This window comes from Macaca fascicularis, chromosome 20 (genome assembly GCF_037993035.2).
Source record: "Macaca fascicularis isolate 582-1 chromosome 20, T2T-MFA8v1.1".
In the NCBI taxonomy this organism is placed as follows: Eukaryota; Metazoa; Chordata; class Mammalia; order Primates; family Cercopithecidae; genus Macaca; species Macaca fascicularis.
The window spans coordinates 49,103,638-49,128,660 of NC_088394.1; the positions used below are offsets into that span (position 1 = coordinate 49,103,638).

General features: G+C 41.9%; 1 protein-coding gene across 25 annotated transcripts in view; it reads left to right on the forward strand.

Moving 5' to 3' along the window:
* CHD9 (chromodomain helicase DNA binding protein 9) overlaps window positions 1-25,023 on the forward strand; it is a 273,480-nt gene that overhangs the window by 67,352 nt on the left and 181,105 nt on the right. For 16 of the 25 annotated variants that reach the window (XR_012428685.1, XR_012428683.1, XR_012428687.1 and 13 more), the window contains exon 1: window positions 7,128-7,174. The exons of 7 other annotated variants lie outside the window; for them this stretch is intronic. The gene's annotated coding sequence lies outside the window, so the exon portion shown is untranslated. Of the gene's footprint in view, window positions 1-7,127; window positions 7,423-25,023 lie in introns of those variants that run through there. 2 more of the 25 variants (XM_074026673.1, XM_065537599.1) reach the window with 1 other exon arrangement.

Sequence of the window (25,023 nt, forward strand, 5' to 3'; positions counted from 1 at the left end):
AATTTTTAAAAAATTAAACGTCTTTGTGTAATAATTTTGCCTTCTGAGTTGGCTTTCTAGGGAATGTATCTGACTTTTATCACTTAAAATTATGTTTTCAAAGTTCATCTGTATTGTACTATCAGTACTTAATCTTTTTTTTATGGCTTAATAACATTCCAGTTTGTGTATATACCATTTTTGTTTATCCAGTCATCAGCTGATAGACATTTGGGTTGTTTCCACTTTTGGGCTATTGTGAATCATGCTGCTGTGAACATTTGTATGTAAGTTTTTGTGTGGACATACGTTTTCATTTCTCTTGGGTTGCTGGGTTATATGGTAACTATGTTTAACTTTTTGAAGCACTGTTTTCCAAAACAACCATCATTTTACATTCCTACCAGCAATGTACCAGGGTTTGAGGGTTCTAATTTCTCTGCATCTTCAATTACACTTTGTGTTAGTCTGTTCTCATGCTGCTAATAAGGACATACTCGAGTAGGGTAATTTATAAAGAAAAAGGGGTTTAATGGACTCACAGTTCCACAGGGTTGGGGAGGCCTCACAATCATGGTGGAAGGCAAAGGAGGAGCAAAGTCACATGTTACATGGTGGCAGGCAGGAGAGAGAGCATGTGCAGGTTTTATAAAATCAGATCTGGTGAGACTTAATTTTTTTTTTTTGTTTTTTTGGAGGCAGAGTCTCGCTCTGTCACCCAGGCTGAAGTGCAGTGGCATGATCTTGGCTCATTGCAACCGCTGCCTCCTGGGTTCAAGTGATTCTCCTGCCTCAGCCCCCAAGTAGCTGAGATTACAAGTGCCACCACTATGCCCAGCTGATTTTTTGTATTTTTAGTAAAAATGGGGATTTCACCATGTTGGCCAGGGTGGTCTTGAATTCCTGATCTCTGGTGATCCGCCCTGTTTGGCCTCCCAAAGTGCTGGGATTATAGGTGTGAGCCACCGCACCCAGCCTCATGAGACTTACTATCACGAGAACAACACGGGAAAGACCCACCCTCATGATTTAATTACCTCCCACTGGGGCCCTCCCACTACACGTGGGAATTATGAGAGCTACAATGCGAGATTTGAGTGGGGACACAGCCAAACCATATCACACTTATATTTTTGTCTTTTTTATTGTAGCCATCCTGATGAGAGTGAAGTGGTATCTCATTGTGGTTTTGATTTGCATTTCTCTAACAACTAATGTGTTGAGCATCTTTTCATGTGCATATTGGCTATTTGTAGATCTTGTTTGGAGAAATGTCTACTCAGATACTGTGACCACTTTTTAATTGGATTATTATGTCTTTGTTGTTTAGTTATGAGTGCTCTTTATATATTCTGCATACTAAACCCTTACCAGATACAGACTGTCCCTACCTTATCATGGTTCAACTTAGGAACCATGTCACCTAGGCTGGAGTGCAGTGGCACAATCTCAGCTCACTGCAACCTCCGCCTCCCAGGTTCAGGCAATTCTCCTGCCTCAGCCTCCCAGGTAGCTGGGATTACCGGCACGTGCCAACATGCCTGGCTATTTTTTTGTTTGTTTTTAGTAGAGATGGGGTTGGCCAGACTGGTCAACCATGCTGGCCAGGCTGGTCTCGAACTCCTGACCCCAGGTGATCCGCCTCGGCCTTCCAAAGTGGTAGGATTACAGGCGTGAGCCACTGCGCCCAGCTGACTTATGATTTTTTGACGTTGCAGTGGTGCTAAGGTGATACGCATTCAGTAGAAATTGTACTTTGAATTTTGAATTTTTATCTTTTCCCAGACTAGTGATACATAGTAGATAATCTGTCATGATGGCTCAACTTTCAGTCAGCCACATGATCACAAAGACAAACAACCCATACTGTATGGTGGGCTATGTTACCAGATGATTTTGCCCAACTGTAGGCTAAAGTCAGTGTTCTGAGCACATTTAAGGTAGGCTAGACTAAGCTATAATGTTCTATAGGTTAAGTGTATTAGCTGCATTTTCAACTTAAACAGTATTTTCAACTTACAATGGGTTTATCAGGACAAAACTTCATTGTAAGTTGAGGAGCATATGTATTTGATTTGCAAATATTTTCTCTCATTCTGTTTTGTCTTTCTTTGCACTTTCTTAATGGTGTCCTTTGACACTTCTATTTTGATGAAGTTTAATCTACTTTTTGTGGTTTCTTGTATGAAAGTTTTTAATTTTAATGAAGTCTAGTTTATATTTTCTTTTGTCATTTATGCTTTTGGTGTCATATGTAAGAAATAATTGCCTAATCCAAGATCCTGAAGATTTACTTCTGTTTTTCCTCTTAGAGTTTTATAGCTTTACTTCTTACATTTAGGTGTGTGGTCCCTTTTGGTTTATTGTTTTGTGTGGTATGAGGTAGGGGTCCAACTTCATTCTCTAGTATGTGTATATCCAGCAGTCCCACCATTGGTTTAAAGGACTACTCTTTCCCAATCTAAATGTCTTGGCACTCTTGAAAATCAATTGACCATAAATGTAAGAGTTTATTTCTGGATTCTATATTTTATTCCATTAATCCATATGCCTATCCTTATGCCAGTTCCACACTGTCTTGATTATTATACCTTTATAGTAAGTTTTCAAATTAGGAAGTGTGAGTTCTCCAACTTTCTTCTTTTGACTGTTCTGTGGGTATCACTTTTGCAGGTCTTACTGAGGTAGGATCTAAACCTTAGTTTTGCAGTTTCAGGATTTTTTTTTTTTTTTTTTTTGAGATAGGGTTTCTTTATCTTTTCTTTTTCTCTCTTTCTTTCTTTCGTTCTTTCTTTCCTTTTCTTTCTCTGATGGAGTCTCACTCTGTCACCCAGGCTGGAATGCAGTGGTACAATCTCGGCTCACTGCAACCTCTGCCTCCCGGGTTCAAGCAATTCTCCTGCCTCAGCCTCCCAAGTAGCTAGGATTACAGGCGGTGTGCACCACCACACCCAGTTAATTTTGTATTTTTAGTAGAGACGGGGTTTCCCCACATTGGTCAGGCTGGTCTCGAATTCCCAACCTCAGGTGATCCACCTATCTCGGCCTCCCAAAGTGCTGGGATTACAGGTGTGAGCCACCACACCCAGCTAGGTCTCACTCTTTCACCCAGGCTGGAGTGCAGTGGCGTGATCACAGCCCACTGCAGCCTCAACCTTATGGGCTCAAGTGATCCTCCCAGCTCAGCCTCCCTAGTAGCTGGGACTACAGGAACATGCCACCATGCCCAGCTAATTTTTCTTTTTCTATCGTTTTGCAGAGATAAGGCTTTACCATATTGCCCAGGCTGGTCTCAAGCTCCTGGGCTCAAGCAGTCCACCTGCCTTGGCCTCCCAAAATGCTGGGATTACAGGTGTGAACCAGCAAATCCAGCTAGTTTCAGGATCTTGATTGCATAAGTTTTCTCCAGAGTGAACAGATACTAAAGCATTGATTCATATTCCTCAAACTTGCAGGAAAACATCACAAATTTACATTGTCAGATATTCTTTTGGTGACCTAAACCAAAATGGTTATACAGGGAATTTTCCATTCTAAGATGCCAAATTAGTTACTAAAATAAACATGCCTGATAAACATGGAATTGGAAACTCAGGCTGAGGGGAAGAATATAGTGTAATGGTTACAAGTTATAGCCTTTGGGGCCAGACAGTTCTAAGTTTGAATATTGTTTCTGTCACTCAATGACTGTGTAACCAGGACAAGATTTTAGACTTATCTGTAAAATTTAGGGGGGGATTCCCTTTCTCAGCGGGCACGGTGGCTCACACCTGTAATGAGAGGCTGAGGTGGGTGGATCATTTGAGGTCAGGAGTTCAACACAAGCCTGGCCAACATGGTGAAACCCCGTCTCTACTAAAAATGCAAAAATTAGCTGGGTATAGTGGTGCAGGCCTGTAATCCAAGCTGCTCGGGAGGCTGAGGCACGAGAAGCGCTTGAACCTGGGAGGTGGAGGTTGCAGTCCTGGGAGGTGGAAATTGCAGTGAGCTGAGATCGTGCCACTGCACTCCAGCCTGGCCGACAGAGTGAAACTCTGTCAAACAAACAAACAAACAACAACAACAACAAAATCCATTTCTCATAGAGTAGTTGTGAAGATGAAATGAAATAACAAAATATAAACTTTTAACACCTTGCTTGGGACTAAATTTCAGTAAATGTATCTATGATAGGATGTTTCTTTCAAGGTGTGGAGAGCCACTCTGTCATAGCACAGGCTTTCTGGATACACAAATCCCTGTGTCCAGATAACAAGGCCTCTTTAATTGGAAAGACATTGGGTAGGAATGGAGACGTTCTTTTTTTTTTTTTTTTCTTTTGAGACAGAGTCTCATTCTGTCATCCAGGGTGGAGTGCAATGGTGCCATCTTGGCTCAACTCAACCGCTGCCTCCTGGATTCGAGTGATTCTCCTGCCTCAGCCTCCCAAGTAGCTGGGATTACAGGCATGCGCCACCACGCCCAGCTAATTTTGTATTTTTAGTAGAGATGGGGTTTCTCCACGTTGGTCAGGCTGGTCTCCAACTCCCGGCCTCAGGTGATCTGCCGGCCTCGGCCTCCCAAAGTGCTGGGATTACAGGCGTGAGCCACCACACCTGGCCAGGAATGGAGACATTCTTATTCTGGAGTGGGATTGAGGGACCTAGAGAGCGTCGCCACCGCTTGGCTTTAGACAGCCCATTGCCTAGTGGAAATGGTAGGCCAGTGTTGCTAGATTTTGATGTTGTTTGTGATATTGATTCTTGCTAACTTCAGTTGCAAAATGTAATATTTACTAATTTGATCCCTAAATTCTGAGATTTAGAGCCATCTTCTGCAACATTTTTCCAGAGTCCCCATATTCAGAAACCACAGTTACTGAGATACCTCCAAAATTTAAGACAGAAGTGAAAACCCTTCACTGACCAGTGAAAATGTCACAAGAACTTATGTACTTAACACAGGAGAACCCCACAGAAAATCTTTTCACAAAATCTGACAGTCTAAGCTAATAAAAGTTTATCGATGTCTAAGTTCATAATGGCATAAAAGCAACAAAAAAGTAGGAAAGAAGATTGTTAGGTAGAAGAATTGAGAAGTGTCAGCCCAGTAGTGAGGAAGGAGATAGCAAAAACAGAAGTTAAAAACAAAACCAAAACACAAAAACCAGCATCCTAGAGACCATTTATTATAGGGACAAATTTTGCATATTTTAGAGAACATTCACTGATTATAATGGCATACAATGATGTTGATAATTCTCGTACTGCTCTTTAATGACCAAGCCTAAATAATTTTCAGAGGGCTGCATTCAAGAAAACATGAACGTTTTTCATTAGATGATGGGGAGGCCACTCAAGTTTTTTGTTTAAGTGGGATATCATTCTGCTGTGATGTCAGATAGATGAGATGTTACTGGCCTTAAATTTGACTCAACAAGTTGAATTTGCAAACTAAAGCACTATTCAAATAAGTAGTGTGGGGGGCCCCAGAGATAAACTCTTTCTTTGCATTCTTAGTCTAATATGTGGTTGTTATAAGTAACCTTCAGGAAATCAAAGTTGCAATTGTAACCGCCCTTTCAGCAGGGTTTCCTCCCAGCCCTGTCAGTATCTCAGTTAAATAGAGGTATGTTGATCCACTCTGGAGGGCCTTCATGGGGAATATAAAGAATGAAACTACTTGGCAACTACCATTATGTATACCGCAGCCATTCCATTCTGGCTAGGCATAAACAAGCACAGTGTCGCTCCTTAGCGGAGGCTGAAATTCAAGAGATTTCTGTCAACTGTGAACGTGCAATATCACCTTCCCTGGATCTGAAATGGTCAAGAGATTTGAACAAACATAAAGTAGGCCGACCGAAGTTCAAACATTTCTTTTGTCTAGCTCACGTTTTCATATGGATTTTAAATTTTTAATTCGGTAGAAAGCTAGCTAAGGATCTGCAAGGAGGAGACCCTTAGAATTTTACAGCTGGAGGACTTTTGGAAAACTTGTGCAGCCTCTTCCTTTTACAGAAGGCAAAACCGAGGCCCTGGGACACGCTAGGATTTGATGTAGGTCACTCAGTTAATTCGTGATGGATCGAGAGGGAACCCAGGTCTCCAACACTTTCTTAGGCCGGCGGTTTTCCAGTACATCCTCTGCTCCTAAACCAGTATCACCCTCCCCCACGGCTCGCTTGCTCTCTCTTCTTAAATTCTTGCGTTTATTTTTCTCTCCCTTCGTAACTGTGCAATGGAGAACGGGAGCCTGAGCCTGGGGAAGACTGGGTTGCAGCCGCAGCCTAGGTGCGCGCTCTCCCCTGGCTTGCGGCGTGGGGCTGGGTCTCCGCGGCGGGCGCCGGCCACGGCAGGTGCTGGCACCTGGGCTCAATCGCTGCATCATCGCGGCACCCTCCGTGCTCTCGATTCTACAGCACGGGCGCGTGACACCCAGGTCTCCGCGCGAAAGGAGAACGTGGGGCTAAATCCACGTCCCTAAGAAGGACGTCTTTGGAAACCCTCGCCCTTCCTCCGCGGATCCGGGCTGCCCGAGAGATGCCCTGCGTGTGAGTGACCTCGGCGCCGACCCCGCCACTGGTCAGCTCGCGGCTGGGGCGTGCCCTGCCGGGGCCTGACGTGGCGGCGGGACCGCGGGGCGGGCGGCGCGAGGGGAGAGGCCGCCGCGAGGGCGCGGCCTGACGTGGCGGCCGCGGCGGAGCGGCCGGGGGAGCCCGGGCCACTGCACTGCCCGGCGCTCCGGCCAGAGGGCGCCCGGCCCCAAGCCTTCCCCGCCCCGAAGCCGCCCAGGGCTCCGGGAGTAACCGCGCCAGCGATTGGGTCGGCGGCGCGGCGGGGCCATGTTGGAGCGGAGCGGCGACCCCGCCTCTCACCGCCCTCCGCCCTGGGTCGGGCCGCGCCAGGAGGGAAGGGCAGGGGCGAGGGGGATGCTCCTTCTCGGGAAGCCCAACGCGGCTGGAGCCGCGGCGGGAGCGGCGGCGGTCACGGCCGCCCCTCCGCGACCGGGCCAATCAGCGGCACGGGCACAAATATGCAAATAGCGCGCCGGTGCTGCCGGAGTGCCGCTCGCAGGGGCTGGTGGGGTCGCTCTGGGGGAGTGAACTGGGCCAATCAGGCGGGTGCGTGGCGGCGCGGGGGAGGCGGTGCCCCTTCACTCCTCCCTCCACTCCCTCCCGGCCCCGCGCTGACAGGGGGGCCTGGCAGCGCAGCCGGTAAGTGCCGCCGCCACCGCCGCTCGCCGCTACCACCCACCGCCTCGGGCGTGGGGAAGAAGCCCGGGGGGCACAGCGGGGCAGCGGCCGCTGCTCAACTGGTGGGGTGATGCGGGGGCGGGTCGTGTCAGCCGGGTGGTCGCCTGAGGCCGCCCCCGCCCGGCCAGCCGCGCGTGTCAGTCTCAGTCGAGGCGGGGGGCGGCGGGGGCGCCTCAGTCATGGCGAAGCGCGAGAGTCAGCGAGCGGCGGTGAGTACGTGCAGCCGCCGCTGCCGCCGCCGCTTGGCCGGAGGCGGGGGGGTCGGGGCAGGCGGGGCCGCGCCGCTGCCTGAGGTGAGGGGCTCGGAGCCGGGGCCGGGCGGGCGGGCTGGCCCGCGGGGAGGCCGGGGAGGGGGCGCTGACCGCACGTGCGGCCCAGCCAGCCCGCGGCCCGCCCCGCGCCTGTCATGGCTGCGGGCTGCTGCCCCCGCCCCCCGGCCCGCAGCCCCCGGGGTCGGGACTCGGCCGCCGCGCCTGTTGCGTCGGGTGGAGGTGAGAGCAGGGCGGCCAGGGCGTGGGGAAGGCGGGCCCCCTTCCCCGCCCAGCGCGAGATCGGGGCCTCCCCCGGGTGGGTTCCCTCCCGAGGGTCGGGCTTCCCTCCATCCTGCAGCCTCTTCCCCCGCCTGTGCCGTCTCGCCTCCGTGACTCATGACAGGGCGTCCCGCGCGGGCACCAGATGTCCCGGAGCACGGGACGCCCCCGGCGCTTTCCCAGGCCTTGTCTCACGGTTCCGACCGCAGTGCCTTCCCCGCGATCCTTCACCCCGAGTGCCGCTCCCCGTCTGCAGCGTGGCCCGGACCCCGCAAGCCCCCGTGTGTGCAGCCGTGGTCGTTTTCTGGGTGTCTGGGTGTGGGACGTGCGGGGTGGCTCCAGGGCTCTCTGCGTGGACATCCAGCCCAAAGCCAAGCACGACCCGGAAAGCCCGGGTGTCTCACTGGCTGTCACAGCTGCCAGCTTAGACTGGTTTCTGTTTGTTCTCATTTTTATTTTTTTAATCTTTTTTTTTTTTTTTTTGGCGGGGGGGTTGGTTTGCTTTTTTTTTTTTTTTTAAAGAAAAATAAAACTTTTCAGAACAAAGTAGATGATAATTTTGTTGTTGTTGTTGTGATATTTAACAGTGTTACAGTTACTTTCCTGAAAGTCTGGGATTTGACGCTATTGTGACATTTATTTATGTGAAATATTCATACCTAAGAATTCCCGTGTATTAAATAAAGTTATTTCATTAATAAAATTACTATCAGCATTTAGTTTCTCAATTTTGCATGCTGCTTTGCACCTTTTTCTTTTTTCCAGTTCTGCTTAAAATCTCCATTTCTACTTAACCAGCTATGGTCTTAAATGAAAAGAAGGCTTATCTTGTGTAATGTTACTCTCTCCCTAGACTCTAGATAACTGTAGAGGTAGTTTTAAAAAGAATCCCTAGGTCTGCAAACACTTGAATGTACAAAAGCTGAATTTAAAGGAGGATTCTACATTGCAGAGGGAGGAGTTTGTTTTTGTTTTTTGCAATGCGAAAGGATGATCATAGTGTTTTTCTTTTCTCTTGGGTTTACAGAATGTGAATTTAGAGATGCTGTGTTGTAACAGCAGGCCGCACAGAGCCTTACGTTCGATATTTGATAAGTATTTGTTAAATAAAAGACTTCTGTTGCTCGAAGCAAATTCTATCTGTATTGTGTATCTTCAAATACTTTCCATTTCTTATCATTCTTCTTCTTTTTTTTTTGGTATTGAGACAGAGTCTCGCTCCGTCACCCAGGCTGGAGCGCAGTGGCGCCATCTGGGCTCACTGCAACCTCTGCCTCCCAGGTTCAAGCAGTTCTCCAGCCTCAGCCTCCCCAGTAGCTGGGATTACAGGTGCACGCCACCATGCCCGGCTGTTTCTTCTATTGCTTTAAAAATTCACGTTACGTAGTTATAGTTTACCACAAAGTATTGGCAGGTCTGTGTCCTTGGAGAGTTTCCTATAAACTACAGACCACATAATGTAGACGTGAAGTCTGTGTTACAGACGTGAAGTGTATTGGGAAGAGTGGTTGCCTCCTAGTTTTGGTTAAGGGTAACTGTCATTCCTGAACAGTTTCAGGTAAGTATGTATAGTATTGTAGTTAAAAACAGCAACAACAAAAAACCCTTGTGATTGATTGACAAGGAGATTATATCCTAAGGGCATAGTAAATAACATAAGATAAAAGCAATGCTAGTCAAAAACGGTACTAAGTTAGGTGTGTGAGCAAGCTGCTTTAATCGGGGGCTGCTCTAATAGGGAGGCTGATGCAGGAGAATCACTTGAGCCAGGAGTTCAAGTCCAGCCTCGGCAACTTAGTAAGACTGCATCCCATCTCTATTAAGAAAAACAAAATTGTGATGCTTTTATAACCAGTAAAATCCTCTTCTTCGATAGAGTGCTGGCTACAGAGAATCAGGACTTTGTCACTTAACTGTGTAGATAATATTCAAGTTTCTTGACATCTGTGAGCCTTAGTTTTCTCCTGTATAAAACTTTGTTTCCTCCAGTTTTACTATTGTAGGATTCTAAGTATCCCATGAGGTCTATCCTCTGAAATAAAAAATATTATGGGGTGGGCAGGTATGAATACAGATAGAAAACCGTGTCCATGGAAAAAGCCCATGACGAGATAAGATTAAGGAAACCATAGAATTTTCAACTTGGAAGTATCTTTTAGAAACTTTTAACTCCAAACTTATTATCTAATGCAACCAAATGCTTTCTACAAGGCACTGTGCTAGACCTTCCTGGTTTACCTCTGGAAACAGGATAGAACTGAAGGATGGGCTAAATATATGAATTCAGGAGGCAAGAACTGAAGTAGGAATACAGATTTTAAAGTAAAATCCATTGAATCTATCAGTAGTAAAATAAAATTTTGGTACATGTGAAAAGTTTAGATTTTCTAAAGATGTGTTTATTGATCGAAATGTCATAGAGGAAAAAGCTTACCCCCCCATAAATAACAGAGAAGAAAAATGAAATCCTAGAGAGTCTATAAAGAAAAACTATGACTGAATTAATCTACTGGGGAAATTTCATCAGGTAATGAGTGAATAAAAACACAGGTAAGAATATGGAAACTTGAGGCAGTTGGTCAGAGTAAAAACTAATGGAAGCATGTTGTAAGTGCTTGGAAAACTTCAGAAGCCAAGATTGGAGTCAGAAGAGATTTATGGATACTGATGAGATAGAGTTATTTTAACCTTTTAAATTCTTTGAAGTTGTCTTTACGTGGGATATACATTTCTTATATGAGATTTAGCTTTTTTTACACTTATTTATGTTGTAAATTTAAGGTGCCACATTCCAGTTTTATAACTGTTCTCTATCACTTTGCGCTTCTGTTTACTTCCTTATTTGGGCTTGACTCCCTTTTCCACCTCTTGGAATTTTACCAGTCTATGAATGCTCAGGTCAAATTCCACCTTGTGAATAAAATCATATCTTGTCCTTGTAGCCCTTAGGGATTTCTCCTTCCCGTGAGATCTTAGTATTATTATTTGTCGCACTCATTTGACATACCATGTACAACTTCCTGACATTTCCTCTGTTGAATTGTCTTTAAGCTTTCAGAAACACTTTTTGCTCCTTTCTTTTAGAAACAGTTGGAAAGCTGATCAAGTGACAATGGGAGACCCAGAGAAGGGGAAACTACTTCGAACTGTAATTTATTCTCTGGACTCAAAGTAATTCACATCCATTTATTCATTAAACATATATATTTTGAAGTGCTCCCTTAATTTATGATATATGTATTAAGTACATAATAAGTGATCCCTGCCTTCATGGAACCTACCATCTAGCAGTGCAAACAGATAAAGAACAAGTAAATAAACAAATGTAAAATTACAGCTTATGATCAGTTCAGTGAAAGAAAAGAACAGAGTGCTGTGGTGGAGAAAATGGGGAGAAATTAATGTTGCATGCTCAGAGAAGGCTTCCCTCAGTTGGTGATACTAAGTGGAAACAATAAGAAGACAGGTCAGAAGATAAAAGAGTTTCTTGGAAGAGAGAAAGATATATTTGAAGGCTATGACACAGGAAAGAACTTAATATTTGAAAGAAATGAAAAGTTCAGGGTGGCAGAAGCATAATAATAAGGCAGAAAGCCATATGAGCTGAAATGAGAGATAGAAAGCAGATTATACAGGGCCTTGTAGGGCATATTAAAGACTTACAGGTTTTACTAAAGACATTGCAGTTGTTGAAGATTTTTAATTAGAGAAATGATACGCTTTAATCTACATTTTAAAAATGCTACTTTGAGAATGGATTGGAGAAAGGCAAGGGTGAAAGTAAAGATATTGTAATACTACAGTAGTCCAGGAAAAACATGATAGTAGCCAGATTATACGTATATTTTAGAGAGGAGATGGTGAGGTGTGGAGGAGGAACAACTGACAGATTCATGATGGATTGGATGTGAGAAGAAAAGTGTCAAAAATGATTTCCTGGTTACTGGCTTGAGGAACTAGATAGTTGGTGGTGTGTGATTTACTGAGATGAGGAAGATGAGGGAAAGGAAAGACTTGGCAGGAAAACAAGTTGTGAACACCATCCCTGGACAAGTGCTTCAGAAGAAGTCTGCCTTTATCTGAATGATAAGCACCTTAGAATAGGTTTAGCTGGAAGTGTGATACCATACAATGACATATTCATACTGTGTTGAGAGGAAGAAGTAAGCTTCATATTTATGTTAGAAAAACTGGTGAAATGATCTTTTTTAACAATGCACTTCAGTTTTTGAAAGTTTATTTGAATATTTTTATAGTACAGATTTTATTAAATATGAAAGTTTGAGAGAAATAAACTCAATACAATATTGAATGGGTATATATAGTATTGGGTGATGGTGCGGAATACAAAAGTTTTATAATCTTGATATTCTCAGGAGAGTAGCATTCTTTTCAGTTATTAGCTTGTAAGGGAGCCTGATATTAAATTTATAGTTTTTAATGAGGCTTCTCATTTAATGGTGCTTATAAGTAGAAGTTATAGTTCAGTCATTACTAGCTATTATTTATCAAATAGCTGTCAGATGCTGATGTTTCTGTTGTAATTTGGCATTATGAAGTTAACCAAGCAAATATTAAGTTTGGTGTTTGTTTGATTTTTACTATGTTTCAAAACATTTTAAAACTAATAATTTTAAACATTGTTATTGCTATAAAGGGACATAGTTTGAAACCAGAAAACAGATGACCTTTCTTGTGTAGTGGTCATTTCATATTAATTTACCTACTAACTAGTAGCAGTATAAAGAATATTCGGGCCGGGCGCGGTGGCTCAAGCCTGTAATCCCAGCACTTCGGGAGGCCGAGATGGGCGGAACACGAGGTCAGGAGATCGAGACCATCCTGGCTAACACAGTGAAACCCCGTCTCTACTAAAAAATACAAAAAAATAGCTGGGCGAGGTGGCGGGCGCCTGTAGTCCCAGCTACTCGGGAGGCTGAGGCAGGAGAATGGCGCAAACCCGGGAGGCGGAGCTTGCAGTGAGCTGAGATCCAGCCACTGCACTCCAGCCTGGGCGACAGAGCCAGACTCCGTCTTAAAAAAAAAAAAAAAAAAAAAAAAAAAAGAATATTCGATTTTATTCTATTGGAAATCAGTAACTGTGATTCTGAAAGATAACTGCTAATATATCTGGTTTTGTAAGAGGAAGGAAAAAATGGTATTTTTTGATTCCGTCTTTGCAGTGTTTATCTTTAAAATGGCAATCAAATAGTCACTAAATTTTTTTTCTTCCATTTAAGGAACTGAGTACGTTTACCTAAAAGATAAAAAAAAAATCTAGGAATTTAAGATTACAGACTTGGTGTAGTCTGTTTTACAGTTGAAGCAACGGAGGTACAGAGGAACTGAGTTGCCTGAGGTTTCTAATGTTAGGGAATGCTTTATTTCATGGATTTCATAATTTAGTGAATTCACTACCTATTCCAATATATGAACACGCTTATTCTGCTTTGGTGAGTGTTTATTGAAATTAGTATTGTTATTGGCACCCTGAAAGCTTTCGTTATATTCTTTTCTGATTATTCCCTTTCTGTATTGCTAGGGTGACCATTATCTTGATGTCTAAAATCCATAGATTAGCTCTGCCTATTTTAGAACTTTATTAAATTGAATCATATAATATGTGTTCCTCAGGTCATGTTATTTTTGTGAGGCTAATCTGTGTTTTTCTTTTTTTGCTTGGGGGATACGGAGTCTTGCTCTGTTGCCAGACTGGAGTTCAGTGGTGCGATCTCGGCTCACTGCAACCTCTGCCTCCCAGGTTCAAGTGATTCTCCTGCCTTAGCCTCCCGAGTAGCTGGGATTACAGGCACCCACTACGACGCCCGACTATTTTTTTTATTTTTAGTAGAGACAGGGTTTCACCATGTTGGCCAGGATGGTCTCGATCTCTTGACCTCACGATCTGCTCGCCTTGGCATCCCAAAATATTGGGATTACAGGTGTGAGCCACCGCGCCTGGCCTAATCTGTTTTTCTATATAGAAGAGTTTATTCATTTTCATTGCTGTTGATTCTAATGTATGATGGATTTTTTTAGTTTTGCACTATTATGAATAATACTGATTCCTACATCTGTCTTTCGGTGCACATGTGCACACATTTCTGTCAAGTATGTATTTCTGGAAGTGGAAAAACTGGTCATAGCTATGACATGTTCAACTTTAGCAGTAATGCCTTATAGTTTTTCAAATTTGTGGTTCCAATTTCTACTCCTTTTAGCAGTGTGTGAGAGTGCCAGTTACTTCACATTCATTTATATGATTTGATTAAAATACTGCTATATTTGAAAAATTTTGTGCTCTTTTTTAATCTCTGAAGATGAGTATTTGATGATGAATAGCTACTTCTGCCTAAATGAGATACAGTGTAAAGGAATATGAGATAACAAATATAAACATTTTTAGTTCAAAAATGAATACCCATGTTGTGCCTGTTGGATTATAGCAGATTCTAACAGAACCCAGTTTTATGTTCTTGAAGATAAATGTCAAGGCATACAGTGTCTTTTCTTGATCCTTAAAAAAGTTTAGTTTTTAAAATAGAATGCACTTTAGGGAATATGGTGTGTGAAGAATGATAAAATACATATCTAAACTTTAATCAAAGAAATCTTATTGAATTATAGAGATTAAGAGAAAACTTTTATCAAGGTAAACTTGATAGCTATTAGGTGGAATGCACAGAATACTTTGAAATAAGTTCCTGGGGAAGAAGCCGGGGGTGGGGAAATATGACAAAGATCTGTATTATTTTTGAGATTAATAGAAATTTGTCAGTAATGACCAAAGTCCCCAGGCCTACTGATAGGGGATATACATCATAAATAGAGCCTTAAGCTATTACTTTCTTAGTATTCCTTAGGTTGACGACTTCAGGAAGGGCACTAAGAGGCTAAATGATCTTAAGGTAGTGGGAAATTGGGTTTTATATCTTTATTTTATACCATTAGTAAGAAAAAATTTTAAATAATTTGTGATATTCTAAGAAAAGCAGATTTGAATTTCTCAAAGATTTGAGTGAAATCACATTTGGAGGATATAGTAGTGAAGATGTGTCAAGTTTGACTGAATTTGAAATGCTAAGTAAGTGGATTTGGTAAACATGAAATCACTGCGTAGAAACTTACATCTAGTATTAAGCTACTTTAAATGAATCAGAAAAAGAAGAAAAGCCATAGGGAAGAAAATTCAAGGTATGGTTTCATAGAAGTGAAGAAAATTTCCAGGAGGTGAAGGGGTTAATTGAACTGAGTTCAGAAGATTCTTAAAGCACTCAAAGCCTAAGTGGTATGTAATAAATGGGAACACATAGACAATTAGAGGCTTCATATAGAAGACAGAATTTGTGTTTAGCTTTTGTTGTCACTTTGGTTAGTGATAACTTTTCTTAGTGGTCAAAGATGGATTGAGAGAGCCATTTGGATTTGTCTAGGAGGTTGTTAGTTACCTTTGAAAGTACACATTTATGGGAACAAGCTACAGAGTACAAGAAGTTAACAAGTTAATAGGTATTTAGAAAATGGAGGCAGCAGATCACTTATTTTCAATATTTGGCATTTGATGGAAGAATAGAAATAGGATGATTCGGTTTTTACATTTGTGTTAAGGTAGGGAAGGTTGGTCTGCTGATGCTCAAAGGCAGAAGAGAAGCAAGCAATTGCAAAGAGGCAATTAAAGATCCTGGAAAGGGGGACTGTGAGAGGGCATAAGTCTTTTTGAAAGGCTAGATGGAATGTTTTTTTGAGGTAAACGATCTGTCTTTGGAAAAGAGCCATGTTTTCTAAGAATAGCTGGAAGAAAAAGGACATAGATACAAAGATAGATATAGTGCTTCCTTCTGAAAAGATGGTTATTTAGTAAATTTCAGCAGGAAAATCTCAGAGAACAAATTGTCCTTAGGTAAGAATGGGGAAGTTAGGACTGAAGGCTTGAGGGGAGAGAACATAAAATAGCTACAGTGAGATAGCCTAGTAACAGAGGAATATATTTTAAAATTTCTAAGGCAAAAGAAGGGCTATATTGAAGGTAAAGTGTATAAATTAATATTAACCTTGTATTAATAAGGTGCTAGTCATATAATAAATACTACAAATATAAATAGTCAGAAAATGTTAATTTAATTGAACCAAGGATTGACAATAAAATTACAGTGGTGATGGTAATACAGTATGGTAGGTTGAATGAATGAAAAAAGTCACAAGAGTATTGAAGGTGATAAGAGAACAGTATTGGAGATTATTTAAGGCAAAATAATCTGAGGAGGTCTGGAGAAGCCTGTTGATCATGGGAAAGTTTAAATGACTGTATGCTCTTGGGAAAGCAGAAAAGAGATGCTGGCGGTGACTGATAAGAGAGGGAAAGCTACGTTTGGTTAAGCACTTACAACTGTATTTTGAGCATATTCTTTCAAAATCCTGTGACAACTCTGCAAAGTAGGTGGTAATGATAATCAACCTGAGTCGCAGTCTTTAACTCTTCTATTTAAAGCCTTCGAAAATAATGCATCTGGGTGATACAGTGGCTCACATCTGTAATCCCAGCACTTTGGGAGGCTGAGGTGGGTGGATTGCTTGAGCCTAGGGGTTCCACACCAGCCTGGACAACATGGCAAAACCCTGACTCTACAAAAAAAACAAAAATAAAAATTAGCCAGGTGTGGTGGTGCGTAGTTCCAGGTACTCTGGAGGCTGAGGTGGGAGAATTGCTTGAGCCCAGGAGGCAGAGATTGCAGTGAACTGAGATGGACCACTACACTCCAACGTGGGCAACATCAAGACTGTGTCTTAAAAAAAAGAAAAAGAAAAATTCTGCATTTAAGTTAATTTTCTATTTTTAATATTAATTGAAATTTAGCATTAGAATAAATACTTAGGCCGGGTGTGGTGGCTCATGCCCATGATCCAGGTACTTTGGGAGGCTGAGGTGGGTGGATCACTTGAGGCCAGGTGTTCGAGACCAGCCTGGCCAACGTGGCGAAACCCCATCTAAAACTAAAAATACAAAAGGTTAGCTGGGTGTGGTGGCACGCGCCTGTAATCCCAGCTATAGAGGTTGCAGTGAGCTGAGATCATGCCACTGCACTCCTGCCTAGGCGACAGAGCACAACTCTGTCTCAAAAAAAAAAAAAATTTAAACTTGATTTTGTTTGGGTGTAATGTTCAGGACCACTTTAATTAAACAACTAGACCTGACTCAGTGGCAACTGGGAAATTTGTCATCTATTTTCAGTATCAGCCCAAAATTAGTTACCCTCAATCAGTTTTTATCATGATTAGAGATGAGATTGTATTTGTTTGAGACAGAGTCTTGCTCATCTCCGGTGCTGGAGCGCAGTAGCATAGATCATAGCTCACTGCATCCTCAACCTTTTGAGCTCCAGGGATTCCCTAACCTCAGCCTCCCAAGTCACTGGGACCACAGGCATATGCCAACACACCTGGCTAATATTTAAAAAATGTTTTGGAGAGACTGGGTCTTGCTATGTTGCCTAGGCTGGTCTTGAACTCCTGGGCTGAAGTGATTCTACAGCCTTGGAATCCCAAAGTGGAGATTATGTTTTTAAGAGTTTTCCTTTCTGTGACATGCAAAGCAAGACTAAAAAGTGAGAGTGCCAACAAAGTAAATAATTTAGTAAATGGCTATCTGCAGAGGGAGATGTTAGTAAGCAAGCATTAGATGAGTGCCATTTAGCTTTGTCCTTTTGCTTATGTCCTTTGGTTTAAATTATTTTAAACCAAAGATTTCTTTGTTTTTTAAAAACCTTACATGAAAGCTCAATTTGTAAAATAAAACCAAAATATTCAGGATGAGAGCTTATTGGGAGGAAATGGAGGGAAAGAAGGCCTAAGTCCTCTCTTCATTTGGATGGTTAAAGATTACCCAATACTCCGAGAAGCCCAATTTGAAAACACAGAATGTTTACACAGTGCTTTATGTGTATTATTTTACAGCCATTTTTTTGAGACCAGTACTGTTATAATCCCCATTTACCGATGAAGAACTGAGCTTCAAAATGATTGTCTTGCCTAGGATTACATAGCTGGTAAGTGATGAAGTCAGGATTCCAGCCTTGCCATTCTGTTTCCAGAGCCTGTAAAACTATGCTATAGGATCCCTTGTAGAATTCCTTTTCGATGAAAGTAGGATTCTTTCACTGAGGGACATGTGAGAATTAAAGTTTAAATTGGATTACTGGGGCTTTAAAAAATTTGTAAAAATATCCATAGCCAAGTTAATAATTTTAACTAAGTGTACAGTTCAGTGGGGGCATTCTTAAAGTCATGAAAATGGTATGTTGTTGCTTAATGCTTTTGAATCTTAACTTTTAGAATAATGTAAGGATTGAGGAGTTTAGTTATTTTTTTATGTCATGGCATTATTGAATTCCTAAAAGCATATGAGTATTTACTATGTGACAGGAATTAAATTAGTAGATGTTAGAGATACAAAGATATTCAAATAAGAAGCAACCTCTGCACTCATCTTGTTTAGTAGGAAAAACAGACATGTAGACCAAGAATGATAAAATAGTGTGTAAAATATGGAATACAAAAAAAATGAGTGTATAATAGCTTGAAATGTTTGAGTGTGTAAAGGCTTCCCAAAGATGGTACCTGAGTTCAATCGTGAAGATATTACTTTGTTAAGAGGAAGGCTGGTGGAAGGGGTGATGGTGTAGGCATAGAGAACATATTAATGTGTAGTGGAAATATAGATTACCTATGAGAGTAGCAAATAAGAGTGGAGAGGCATTGATAACTTTAGGGAAGGAATAAAATAGCAAGTATATACGTTGAGAGGGCAAAGATAAATTTAGGTATCATAAAATATGATATAGATTGGTATAACATTTTTAAATTTTTTAATGAAAATACATTCAATACTATTAGATATAGCAGGCTTGGATCTTGGTAATATTTCAGTAAGTTGACAAAGAATCTTAATCTATGTTTTTAATTTTATAGGTTGATGAGAGGGAAATAGATAATTTTTGAGTACTTACTATGTTTTAGGACTTTGAATATATATATTTTTTCTTCTTTGAGATGGAGTTTCATCATGTCACCCGGGCTGGTCTCAAACTTTTGGGCTCAAGAGATCTGCCTGCCTTGTCCTCCCAAAGTGCTAGGATTACAGACGTGAGCCCCTGTGCCCATCCCGAATATTTTCTTTCTGAACTCTGCAACCTTTCTAAACCCTGTGATGTAGACAGACTGAGGTTTGTTTGTTTTTTGTAGAGATGGGACTGTGTTGCCTAGGCTGATCTCGAGCTTCTGCCCTCAAGCAATCCTCCCACCTTAGCCTCCCAAAGAGCTGGGATTACAGGCATGAGCCACTGTGCCCAGCTTAGACTGAGAGGTTTTAAGAACTACTCAGCGTTACACAGCTTAGAATTAACAGTTAGAATTTGAATCCACACCTAAGCTCCTTCAGCTATGTCATGACTGGCTCATATTTGCCAGATATTTGTCTAATTGATTGGTGAATCTAATTTATTTTCTAATTAAACAGTCACATGTTGTCTTAGTCCATTTTATGTTGCTATAACAATACAACAGACTGGTTGATTTATACAGAAAAGAAATTTATTACGGTTTTGGAGGCTGGGAAGTCCAAGGTCAAGAGACCTGCATCTGGTATATAAGATGCCTTACAAGCATTCACAAGAAGGCCCTCTGATGCAAGGCCTTCTGCTGCATCATCCTGTAGTAGAAGGCAGAGGGGGAAGAGAGCAAGATGTGACTGAATTTGATTTTCTTTTTTGTAACAAGCCCACTCTTGATAACTAACCTACTCCTGTGATAACATTAATCCATTCATGAGGGCAGAGGCCTCATGACCTAATCACCTCTTATTAGGCCCCACCTCAAAACATTGTTGCTTTGAGGACTGAGTTTCCAACACCTAAACTTTGGGGGACATATTCAAACTATAGCGAGTGTATAGATAATGCAGTTGGATTATCAGAAACATGTCAAAGATACATAGAGCAGAGTTACAGATGGGGCTTAATAAAGTAGTATACACATAGAATACGTGGCATTAAAGCCCCTTATGTGGGCTTTCCTAATGATTTTATTTATTTATTATTTTATTTTATTTATTTTATTTTATTTTATTTTGGAGGCGGAGACTCGCTCTGTCGCCCATGCTGGAATGCAGAGGTGTGTTCACGCCATTCTCCTGCCTCAGCCGCCCGGGTTCATGCCATTCTCCTGCCTCAGCCTCCCCAGTAGCTGGGACTACAGGCCCCGCCACCACGCCCGGCTAATTTTTTGTGTTTTTAGTAGAGACGGGTTTTCACTGTGTTGGCCAGCATGGTCTCTATCTCCTGGCCTCAGGATCCACCCACCTAGGCCTCCCAAAGTGCTGGGATTACAGGCGTGAGCCACCGCGCCCAGCCTCATAATGATTTTATATATTTTACATTAATAGAACACCTAAGGATTTGCTAATTAGCTACTGAAAATAATTTAGAAGGATACTTCTGGATAAATATTACAAGTTGGATTATTTTTCTTTTAGCTTCTGATTTTTGCTAGGACTCATGCTGTTACATGTTAAGGTCATATTAGACTGAAAAATAAAAGAATGAGGTCAGTGATACTCCCACAATTAATGTAATGACCTTTTTCAGCATTTAAAAAATTTTTCCTTATTCTTGCCCATTACGCAAACATTTTTTTTTTTAAGGGATTTTAGGCGTAGGACATTATGAATGATCTCCTGAAGTGGGGGGAAAAATAGCATGATATCTTTTGTAAATCAAAAAAAAAATTTAATTAAATCTCAGGTAAGTTTTTGTTTTTAGATATGGAGCTTACTGCTTCATAGCTTTTTTGCATTTATTCTATAATCAGGATGAAGCTTTCCTCCCAATGAAGCTTATGTCTGTGTTTTGGTTAGGGTAGTGGTGGTGTTTTAACTCTTTTCTTGGGAGACTATGAAGGTTTTAAATTTCTGAATATAAATATAAAAAATAACCCAAAGTGTAGAGTATAAGACACCTTTACAAGCATCCAATTAAAACTTGTCATTGATGAGGAAACAGGGCCAGAGTTGAATATGTTGTCACATATTCAGTTACTACCAGAGGTTAGAATTTTGGTCCCTGATAAGAAAACAACAATTCTAATAAGTTTTAATTTATGTTTTGGGGTAGTAAAATTTCTCTCTTGGAACCTTTTGTCCTACTTTAAAAATGTCTGTTGTGGCCTGGGAAACATAGTGAGACCCTGTCTACAAATATATATATATAATTTTTTTTTTTTTTAAGATGGAGTCTGGCTCTGTTGCCCAGGCTGGAGTGCAGTGGCACTATCTTGGCTCACCACAACCTCTGCCTCCCAGGTTGAAGCGATTCTCCCGCCTCAGCCTCCCGAGTAGCTAAGACTACAGGCGCCCACAATGCCCAGCAAATTTTTGTATTTTTAGTAGAGACGGGGTTTCGTTATGTAGGCCAGGCTGATCTTGAACTCCTGACCTCATGATTCGCCTGCCTCAGCCTCTCGAAATGCTGGGATTACAGGTGTGAGCCACAACGCCTGGCCTACAAAATATTTTTTATAATTAGCCAGGCATGGTGGCACATGCCTTTAGTCTCAGCTACTCCGGAGGCAGAGGTGGGAGGTTCACTTGAGTGCAGGAAGTCAAGGCTACAGTGAGCTATGATCATACGACTGTACTCCAGCCTGGGCAACAAAACAAGACCCTGTCTCAAGAAAAAAAAAAAAAGTTCATTTAGAATTGTAAGTAATGATTAAGTCAATTAAGCAAAGATATATTATATGTCCATATAAAAGAATTACTTTCAGAATACTTTGGTTAGAAGTTTTCTAAGCAGGTTGAGCGCAGTGGCTCATGCCTGTAATCCCAGCACTTGTTTTGTTTGTTTGTTTGTTGTTGTTGTTTGTTTGTTTGAGACGGAGTTTAGCTCTTTTTGCCCAGGCTGGAGGGCAATGGTGCTATCTCAGCTCACTGCAACCTCCGCCTCCCAGGTTCAAGTGATTCTCCTGCCTCAACCTCCCTTGTAGCTGGGATTATAGGCATGCACCACCATGCCTTGCTAATTTTGTATCTTTAGTAGAAATGGGATTTCTCCATGTTGATCAGGCTGGTCTCGAACTACCGACCTCAGGTGACCCGTCTGCCTCAAGGCCTTTCAAAGTGCTGGGATTACAGGCGTGAGCCACCACGCCCGGCCAATCCCAGCACTTTAGGAGGCTGAGACAGGTGGATCACCTGAGGTCAGGAATATGAGACCAGCCTGGCCAACATGGCGAAACCCTGTCTCTACTAAAAATACAAAATTAGCTGAGCGTGGTGGAGGGCACCTGTAATTCCAGCTACTCAGGAGGCTGAGACAGGAGAATTGCTTGAACCCAGGAGGCAGAGGTTGCAGTGAGCCGGGATTGCACCATTAGCCTGGGTGACAAGAGCAAAACTCCATCTTAAAAAAAAAAATTTTCTAAACAGTATAGGGCTGGCTGAAAATTGGGTCACAGTTTGGGATTTGCTATCCAGACATCTTGTACTCTACCTTTTTAAAAATAGCTAAGTATACGCCAAAACCAAGATTCTATAATAGAGCATATTTCATCTTCATGAAAAAACAATAGTACGTGGGCCATAATATACGTATAACGGAATATTAGCCTTAAGAAGGAAAGATACTCTGACACATGCTAGCTACAACATGGAAGAACCTTCAGGACGTTATGCTAAGTGAAACAGACCAGTCACAAAAAGAGAAATCCTGTATGATTGTACTTATATGAGTTGTCTAGAGTTGTCATGTTCATGGAAATGACAGTAGATGGTGATTGCCAGGAGTAAGGGTTAAGAGAAGTGGTGGGTAATGGGTATAGAGTTAAAATTTTATGGTTGGGCGCAGTGGTTCACACCTGTAATCCCAGCACTTTGCGAGGCCGAGGCGGGCGGATCACAAGGTCAGGAGTTTGAGACCAGCCTGAGCAAAATGGTGAAACCCTGTCTCTACTAAAAATAAAAAAAAATTTAGTCAGGCATGGTGACGGGTGCCTGTAATCCCAGCTACTCAGGAGGCTGAGGCAGGAGAATCACTTGAACCTGGGAGGTGGAGGTTGCAGTGAGCTGAGATCATGCCATTGCACTCCAGGCTGGGTGAGAGTGAGACTCTGCCTCAAAAAAAAAGAAAAAAAAAAAAAAAAGAAAAAAATGTATATATGATTAAAAAGTTCCAGAGATTGGTGCATAACAGTGAGAATATACTTAACACTACCGAACTGTATACTTAAAAATGGTTAGCATGGACTTGGCTCATGCCTGTAATCCCAGCATGTTGGGAGGCCAAGGCAGGTGGATCACTTGAGGCCAGGAGTTTGAGACCAGCCTGGCCAACATGGCAAAACCCCATCTCTACAAACAATACAAAAATTAGCCAGGTATGGTGACACATGCCTATAATCCCAGCTACTTGGGAGGCTGAGGCACGAGAATCTCTTGAGCCTGGGAGGCAGAAGTTGAAGTGAGCTGAGATCGTACCACTACACTCTAGCCTGGGGGACAGAGTGAGACTGTCTCCAAAGAAAAAAAAAAGTTAGAATGGTCACTTTTGTTACACGTATTTTACCACATTAAAAAAGGGTTTTTAATGGGCCATAAACTCAATGTCCAAGTAATCATTGTTGCTACCTTTTTTTAAAGTTTCACGAAAGATTTTTTTTAAAACCCAGTTTCTGCCTTATGTAGCATTCCCTCTCCCTCACCAAAAAAAAAGTTTGTCATTTTCATGAATAAATACTTATTATCTGATACTGTGTGCTACTATTTAGTAGATACTAACGATACATCATGTAAAAATTACTGACTTAAATTTTATGGTGAGTATAGGCTTTAAGATAATATGTAAACTCTAGAATGTTAGCTAGTACTAAGACAGAAAAATAAAGCAAGGAAGGGGGAGTGAAGCATCGGAGGGGAAATGATGACATTTTAGAAAGGGCAATCAGGAAAGGCCTCACTAGGAAAGTCACTTTTGAGAAAAGAACTTGCTGTAATGAAGAACGGTACATTGAGCAGAGGGAACAGTAAACACAAAGTCCTGGAATATCGTACATTCCTGGCTTTCAAGATTGTTTTTAATTGTAGGATCCATATGACAAAATGTGCTACTTTAACTGTCAAGTGTACAGTGCAGTGGCATCAACTTCGTTCGCAATGTTGTACAACCATCACCACTACCTGTTTCCATTTTTTTTTTACCACCTCAAAGCACTGTACCCATTACCAAATAACTTCTACTCTCCCCTTCCTCTAGCCCCATTAACCTCTAATCTAGTTTTATGTACCTTCTGTCTCTGAATTTTCCTATTCTAGATACTTCATATAAGTGGAATATTTGCTTTGTGTCTGCCTGCTAATATCTCTGAACATAGTGTCCTCAGGGTTCATCCATGTTGTAGCATGTATCAAAACTTTATTACTTTTTATGGCTGAGTAAGATTCTATTATAAATATCTTTTGATGGACACTGATTATTTTCAGCTTTTGTCTATTGTGAATAATGCTGCTATGAGTGTTTGTGTACAAGTTCTCTATTTGAGTCCCTATTTTCAGTTGCTTTTGGTGAATAGTATATACCTAGGAGTGAATTTGCTGGGTTATAAGGTAATTCTCTGTTTAACTTTTTTAAATGTTTTGTTATTTAGGCCAGGCATGGTGGTTCATACCTGTAATCCCAGCACTTTAGGAGGCTGAGGCGGGTGGCTCACCTGAGGTCAGGAGTTCGAGATCAGCCTGGCCAACACGGTGAAACCCTGTGTCTACTAAAAATACAAAAAAATTACTTGGGCATGGTGGTGGGCGCCTGTAATCCCAGCTACTTGGGAGACTGAGGCAGGAGAATCGTTTGAATCCTGGAGGCAGAGGTTGCAATAAGCCGAGATTGCACCATTGCACTCCAGCCTTGGTGTCAGTGAGACTCCGCCTCCAAAAAATATATATATATATAAAATTTTCCTTTGTTATTTGTTTGTTTTTGGTTTTTAGAGACAAAGTCTCACCTTGTCACCTAGGCAGAAGTGCAGTGGTGCAGTCATAGCTCACTGCAGCCTTGGCCTCCTGGTCTCAAGCAGTCCTCCCGCCTCAGCCTCCTGAGTAGCTGGGACTACAGGCATTCATGTACCTGTCTGGCTTGTTTAACTTTTTGAGGGACCACCACACTATTTTCCACAGTAGCTATACCATTTTACATTCCTACCAGAAATGTATGAGGGTTTCAGTTTCTTCACATCTTCTCC